The sequence below is a fragment of the Bos javanicus genome, chromosome 8, assembly GCF_032452875.1.
Source record: "Bos javanicus breed banteng chromosome 8, ARS-OSU_banteng_1.0, whole genome shotgun sequence".
NCBI classification, from domain to species: Eukaryota; Metazoa; Chordata; class Mammalia; order Artiodactyla; family Bovidae; genus Bos; species Bos javanicus.
Genome location: NC_083875.1, coordinates 72,890,429 through 72,898,098, shown reverse-complemented (window position 1 = coordinate 72,898,098; position 7,670 = coordinate 72,890,429).

Genomic DNA, 7,670 nt, shown 5'->3' with positions numbered 1-7,670 from the left:
GTTCAACACATTTCTTTTTTTCTCATTGGAGGATAATTGCTTTACAATGTTGTGTTGGTTTATGTCAATCCGTCATAATTACATATATATATCCCCTCCCACTTTAGCCTCCCTGCTCCCTCCCATTCCACTCTTCTGGGTTGTCAGAGTGCAAGTCCGGGCTGGGTTCTGTGTGTTATTTACATAGTAGCTTCCCACTAGCTATCTATTTTACACATGAGAGTGTATATATGTCAACGCTGCTTTCTCAATCCGTCCCACCCTCTCCTTTCCCTGAGTTCAACACATTTCTGAAAGTCAGTTGTAGATTAAAGGGTTTTGATCTGTGAAGTGAAGAAGGCAAAACCCACAATTTGCATAGAGGGCCCTGCAGTAAGAAGGCTGCTGACCTGCCCAGGAACAGCCCTGGAGAAGCTATTGTGTAGAGACTGCAGATAAAACAAAGGAGCAGGGTGGATAGGGCACAGAACCCTGAGATTGATGGGTGCTGTTATGAAACACTTGATCCCCCCATTCTCTTCCTTAACTCCCTATTACCAGCCTAGCCCAGCCCAGGTCCTTCAGGCATTCAGTCACTTGGACCCCTTCTCCTCCCCAATCAGACTACATAATACCATGGGAAGATGAGAGAGTTTTTCTGAAGAAACTGACCAAATTGTATAGGGAGAACTATAGAAGTGCCTCAGAATAAAGTCTTCTACATTTTACCATTCTGGTGGTAGTGATGCATGGCAGCTCACAAAGCCCAAATCTCATTCTCTCACTCAAGAAATCATATAACGGACCATCGACTGTGTGTTTTTTTGTGACTGGCTTCTTTCACATAATGTTTCATTCTGTTTTCAAATTTCGTCCACACTATGGCATGTATGAGTACTTCATTTTCATGCCAAATAACATTCCATCACTAAAATATATTTTATTTATCTAGCTGATGGGCATTTCCATCATTCTGGCCGTTATGAAAAATGCTGCTATGAATATTCATATGCAAATCTTTGTGTAGACATATGTTTTCATTTCTTCTGAGTAGATTCCTAGGAGTAGAAATGCTGGATCTGATTTAACAGACATTCCCCAAAGAAGGTATATGAGTGGTTGATGAGACATGAATTTGACAGTCCTGATCATTGGCAAAATGGAAATACAGAGTTAAAATAAAGAATGAACTTTTATTTAGAATGCATCTCAATTAATTATACATTTATAAATGAATAGTACTGATGGCTAGAATGAATGATAAAACAATTCACTTCTTTTAAATAACTATATACACACAAATATAAAACATCAAATTGCAGAAATCTTGTTTACCTAAATAAATATAAAAGTATATAAGTACACATACAAGTATAAAAGTAAAAATATATATAAGTATACAGGAATAGAAATATTGGTGTTGTTTTTATTGCTTTAGCAATGTTAGTATTTAAAATCTTTCCAAATTTGAAGCCAAAAAGCACATATTGACCTATTATAAAAATATTGGGGAGGGATAAATTAGGAGTTTGGGATTAACATATATATATTACTATGTATAAAATAGATAACCCACAAGGACCTACTGTATAACATAGGGAATTATACTGAATATCTTATAATAACCTATAAGGGAAAAGATTCCAAAAAGGAATATAGCTGAGTCACTTTACTGCATGCCTGTAACTAAGCACAACATTGCAAATCAACCATACTTCAATTAAAAAATAAAATAATTATTTTAATGATCTATCTGCTAATTAATTAAGTGCTCCTTTAATTTTGCTGAAAGCATAGAATTAGAAAGCACCTAGCTTGCATAAAGATTTATTTCTGCATAGTTAAAGTAATTTACTCACTTTATTTCTGGGAAGATACCAAAAGAGGCTTCACCAAGTCTTATCAAATGACTATTAATTATACCTGTTTATTTTCACTTAGAGGCACCTTACTTAACTCATCAAACTTAGAAAGGGTTGGAATAATGAATACTTTTAATCTTTTAATTTCAATACATCTTTATCAATACATTATTAATAAAATTATATTATTTCCCATGTGATTTAAATTCATTTTTGTCAAAAGCTTGTTGTTGCAGATTTAGCTCCTTCAATTTATAGCGAAGGTGGGAAAGCAGAATTAGCACAAATTCTCAAGCAGATAGATTTTACAAAAGACTACATATGGCAATTGGGGATCTGGAAATAGACTCCCTTAGCACTACTTGTTCTCTGTGAACCCCTTAGAAAGTCTTCCAATCCCTTCAGGGGAACAGATGGCCCAGTTCAAAGGCATTTATGCTTTGTTAGCGACAGAGCTAGATCTAGGATCAAATACCTCAGGCTCAAATCCAGCGCTTTCCCACTCTTCAGTGTTGTCTGCCAAGATTATATGGACTTTGAGCTGTAGAACAACAGTGCATCCAAAAAATGTCATTATCTGGAAAAGATAATATCTGATACATTTAGCTTTTTTGGTTTATTTCTTTGAGTTGTCTTTTCTTTTTTTTTTTTTTTAAATAACAGCAGGCTCCTCTCACTATCTAGAATGGTTACCATAGTGATACTTAGAGATTATTTGCCTGTCCTCTCTTTAACTCCAAACTCCACAGCCTACTATTTCCTGGGCATTGAGTTCAAATGCTTAGGTTCCTTTCTTCAAAGAGAAACCAGCAATACATACATTTCAGGAGGAGAGAAAGAACCAAAGACTTTAAAAAGGAGAAAGGAAGAAAGACACAGTGTGAGAAGTTGTTTCTATTCTTCATCCTGGGGTTTGGGTCCTAGGGGGAAAAAATGCCAATAGCCCAAATCTATACTGTTTCAACACTTAATCCTGGAGCAAGATTTAAGAGGAGGATCTGTTTTTCTCTCATTTCTTTCATAATCAACCCATGAAAATAAAAAATTAGAAACGAGAAGTTGAATCCTATTGTGTTAGGTAAACAACAGGAGAGAGAAAATGAATTCTATTGTCTTAGGTGAATGGGAACCAATTCAACTGATAAAATATTGATAGCTGTTCAGCTGTGTATTATTAGCTCTGTGCTGTAAGAAAGGTGCAAGCGTGCGTGCTCAGTCGCTCAGTTGTGTCTGACTCCTTGCGAGCCTATGAACTGTAGCCCACCAGGTCCTCTGTCCATCAGATTTTCCAGGCAAGAATACTTAAGTGGGTTGCTATTTCTTTCTCCAGTGAATCTTCCTGACCCAGAGATCAAATTCACATCTCCTGTGTCTTCTGCATTGGCAGGCAGATTCTTTACCACTGAGCCATCTGGGAAGCCCCAGGAAAGATGACTTCAATACTAAATAAGCAAATATATATTCCCTGAAAACTTCAATTAGTAATGGTTTCTTCCCTCAAAAATCTCATTCTTTTGGCATTTGCTCATATTCTGTCTGGCTTGCTTCTAAAGTAAGATATTAGCAAGTCTCAGTTTTTGTTGTAACCCTATGCTTTTGATCTCTCATTTGTCATCACTTAAAAGGTGAGAGCTCTCCTTGGTCCAGGCTTACCCAGCGCTTTTGGCCTCTTCCATACTTTTGAATCAGAAAATCTCAGGTTGGCAGAGGATTTGAGAAGCCATCTAAGGTCAAGGCCAGTTCAGAGTTGAAGTGCTTCCTTTCTGAACTGCTGTGACTTTGTGCCCAGAGCAGTCTCTTCCACCAAGTCTTACACTCATCTGTACATTTAATTGTTAAGACAGAGCTGTGCGCCTTATTTAAGTGACCTTTCTGAATTGGGGAATTCATTTGGAAGAAAATTTTAATTTGGAAACTGCTAAAGTAAGTATTAATCAGTGTAATGGGCAAAAACTTCTTTGGCATAAGGAAAAGAAAGCACTTTTCAAATTGAAATATCTCAGACCTCTTTAACAGCACATCTGTGGCTGTAATGAGATTTGGTAGTGCAGTTTATTAAATTTGTAGGATAAAGTGATACTGAAAGGTGCAGGGAATCTTTTTCAGTGTGCCTTTTTCTCTTCCAGATAATATAATAAAAGAAATTGCTAGTTAACAATAAGGCAGGGAGCCTGTGTCTAGAGAGAGATGGTCCAATGCAATTTGCTTCTTGTAAATGACTGCAGTGATGGATGGCTATTTTTACAGCCTGCTAATGAAACCAAGAGATGACTTATTTGGTATGTGTTTGTGGTGCTTTGTCTAAATGACCATTATATGGATTACTTTCCTTGCTCATGATTTGTGCAACCTCAATTCTGTTGCAGCATTTTCTTGTATCCGTCTACAAATTAAAACTGCACAGGAAAAATACAGCGAGTGATGCTATTTGCCTAGCACCTCTCACAAACATTCTGGCACTTCGATCATAACAGGAAGTGTGAGAATTCAGACAGACCTTGACCCAGCTGTGCGACCTTGATCAATATTCTTAAACTCTCTGAACCTCATTCCTTCTTCCTCCTTATGGAATGATAGTAATACATAATTCATTAGAGGTCAATGACATATACTTGAATTCTTTAGGTATATGGTGTAGGCTCTAGTCTAAACCTTATATTCCACATCTTTAAAATGAGGACTATTTAAATACCCAACTCAGGACTTCCCTACCAGTCCAGTGGTTAAGTCTTTGCCTTCCAATGCAGAGAAGCTAAGATCCCACATGCCTCATGGCCAAAAAACCAAAATATAAAACAGAAACAATATTATAACAAATTCAATAAAGACTTTTAAAAAGATGATCCACATAAAAAGTACCCAACTCATCAAATTTTGTGATGATTAAAGGAAATTATCCAAGAAAACGACTTAGGACTGTGCCTGATATAAAGCTTCTATTAATATTATTGCATGCAATTATGCTTAATACATGCAAAACTTCCATATTCCTTTTTAAATTTAGGATTATGCTCTAATTTCCTTGCTCAGACTTGGGTACTTGGTATGTGCATTATTATGCCATTTTACTTCTTCTCTTTCCATCTCTTTCTCCATTTGACATTTTCCCAGTTGGTTGGTTGGTACCTTCCTGAAGATGTAAGAGCAAAGAAGCTCAGACAAATGTCTATCAATGCAAGAATTTCATTGGCCAAAGTTCAGATGGGAGAAGACATCTCAAAATAAAGCTTCGATTCTCTTCCCTGACTTAAATACATCTGGGTCATCCCAGAATTCATAGGTTCTGACTAATATGAATTATATTCTGGTCAAATCATATCAGGGAGATAGGAGCCTTTGCTTTGGGTGTGAACTCAGTGTCTACAGGGATATTCTGCTTCTAGTCCTGCCAACATTCTGGCTTATTCTCTGACCAGACTCTTTATGATAATGACACTTATTGTCCTTTTCCAGTTCCTCACTGCTCAAGGTTCTCAAACTTTCATTATTTCAAAAGGAGTTATTAACCTATACTTAGTCTTAGGTATAAAGGACTAATATCAGCTTTAACTCTTACCACTCCTATTGATACTGGCATTTTAACAGGTGTGCAAGCTAAAGAGATGAAGCTTTGATTTGAGTAATTGTACATCAAGAATCCAATCTGAGGGACTTCCCTGGTGGTCCACTGGCTGAGACTCTGTGCTCCCAATGCAGAGTCCTAATCAGGGAACTGGATCCCACCTGCCGCAACTAAGAGTATATGTGCCACAACTAAAGATCCATCATGCTGCAATGAAGATTGAAGATCCTGCATGCTGCAACTAAGACCCAGCACAGCCAAATAAATAAACACTAAAAGAAAAAGAAGAATCCAACCTAAAAGTGAGAAGCACCTGGAGCTTCCCTGTCTTTCTGGAAGGGTTACCAGGAGGGGATCTGGAAAATTATAGGCTTGATACATAGGCAAATGTAAGATGCGGAGGACAAATTCCCAGTGAATTTGATGACAGATAACCTGGGTAAGAGCTCTGGCCTCATTGTTACAGGGGATAGGATTTGGGAGGAAATCCTTTGCCTCTACTAAGACTTCTCAGCATCCTTATTTAGGAAGCAAGGACTGTAACCCTTGTAGAACTGTTTTGGTCTCACAGCATGGTTACAAGGATCCAGTGATATCATGCTGAAGTGCTGGGAAAATCTCTGTTCTCCACATAAATATCACTGTTACCATCTCTGTTATATGATGATGCTCTTGAATCACATGGAAAAGAAACTGGAGCATAACAAGAAACAAAAAGTGAAAAACCAAAACTTATTTTGGGGCACTAATGTTGCTGCCTTTCTAGAAATTTCAGCTCTGTTTAAAAGTACTGTCCAGTGGCTTTGGTGTAGGGGGAGGGTAAGAAGATATAACTCATTCCGCAAAATGGGACAAGCAAAGGAAAGGTTAAGAGCTGCTGAAGATGAAGTAGCCATTGGAGGACCTGAGTGGAAAGCGTGTAAATTACTTCCCAATCCCAAAAGTCTATGAAATACAGCACACACACAAAAAAACCCAGTAAAATGGCATTAATTTTTTAAAAATTAGGAAATTCATCCATTATTGAATTTGATATAAAGTTGGAAGGTTTTATAACTATTACAGCAGGTTTGACCAATGGATTCAAAGCATTTATATTAAAGATTAGATTTGAAGAAAATAAACAAAAGGTATATTTTTAGGTTTTTATAAAAGTCACAGTATAAGTGAATAGCCTTAGCTTTCAAGGTTTTTTTTAAGTTGATACAATTCAGTATGAGGCAGCAAAGCAAGATGGCTAAAAATGTTAAATGCAATATTGGGATGGACTAACAGAAATACAATACCTACTCATCTTTATTTTTTTAATTTTTAAATTTTATTGAAGAATAGCCAGTTTACAATGTTGTGTTAATTTCTGTTTTATAGCAAAGTCTCAGTTATACACACACACACACACACACACACACACATATATATATATATACACAAATATTCTTGTTTATATTCTTTTCCATTATGGTTTACTACAGGATATTAAATATTGTTCCCTGTGCTATATACCATAGGACCTTGTTTATCCATCCTATATGTACTAGTTTGCATCTGCTAATCCCAACCTCTCAATCCTTCCCTCCCCCACTTATTCATCTTTAGAAGAATAAAAACATCCACTTCATAGAGTTACTGTGGGAATTAAATTTGAACTCTGCACAGAGCCCCTGGCACAGTAGCCAGCTGCAGAATGCTGATTCCTTTCATTTATGTGGCCCTTCTCTGAGATCATGGCAAACATCACCTGTAACTTTCTTCTCCTCTTTGAGACAATGCCTAGAATTTTGCTTTTTATTAATGACTTTTGCATAGTTCTTTGAAATTTCACATACATGGGCTTTGTCTGCTTAGCTCTTTTTAAAGTGATTGGTTATGTGCTTTTTACTTGTAAATATATTTTATATTGTAAATTTATGTTTATAATTATAGGTGTATATGTCTATGTATAGTTCACATTTTTCTCTACTGATGTAAAACTCATATTCAATGAAATGCAGAAATCCTACTATGTTCTGAGGTTTGAAAAATGCAGACATCTGTCCCATCCATTGAGACCTAAAACAATACCATTCCCCCAGAAAATTCCCTCGTGCCTCCTCCCAGTCATTCCTCACCTTACACTCCCTGAAGCCACCACTGCTCTGATTGTTTTCCATCATAGATTAGTTCGCCTGTTCTAGAATTACATATAAATGGAGTGTATTAAAGGATACATCGGAAATCAGATTGGAAATCTACAATGGAAAATATCATAGCTTAGTTCCCCTGTTCCA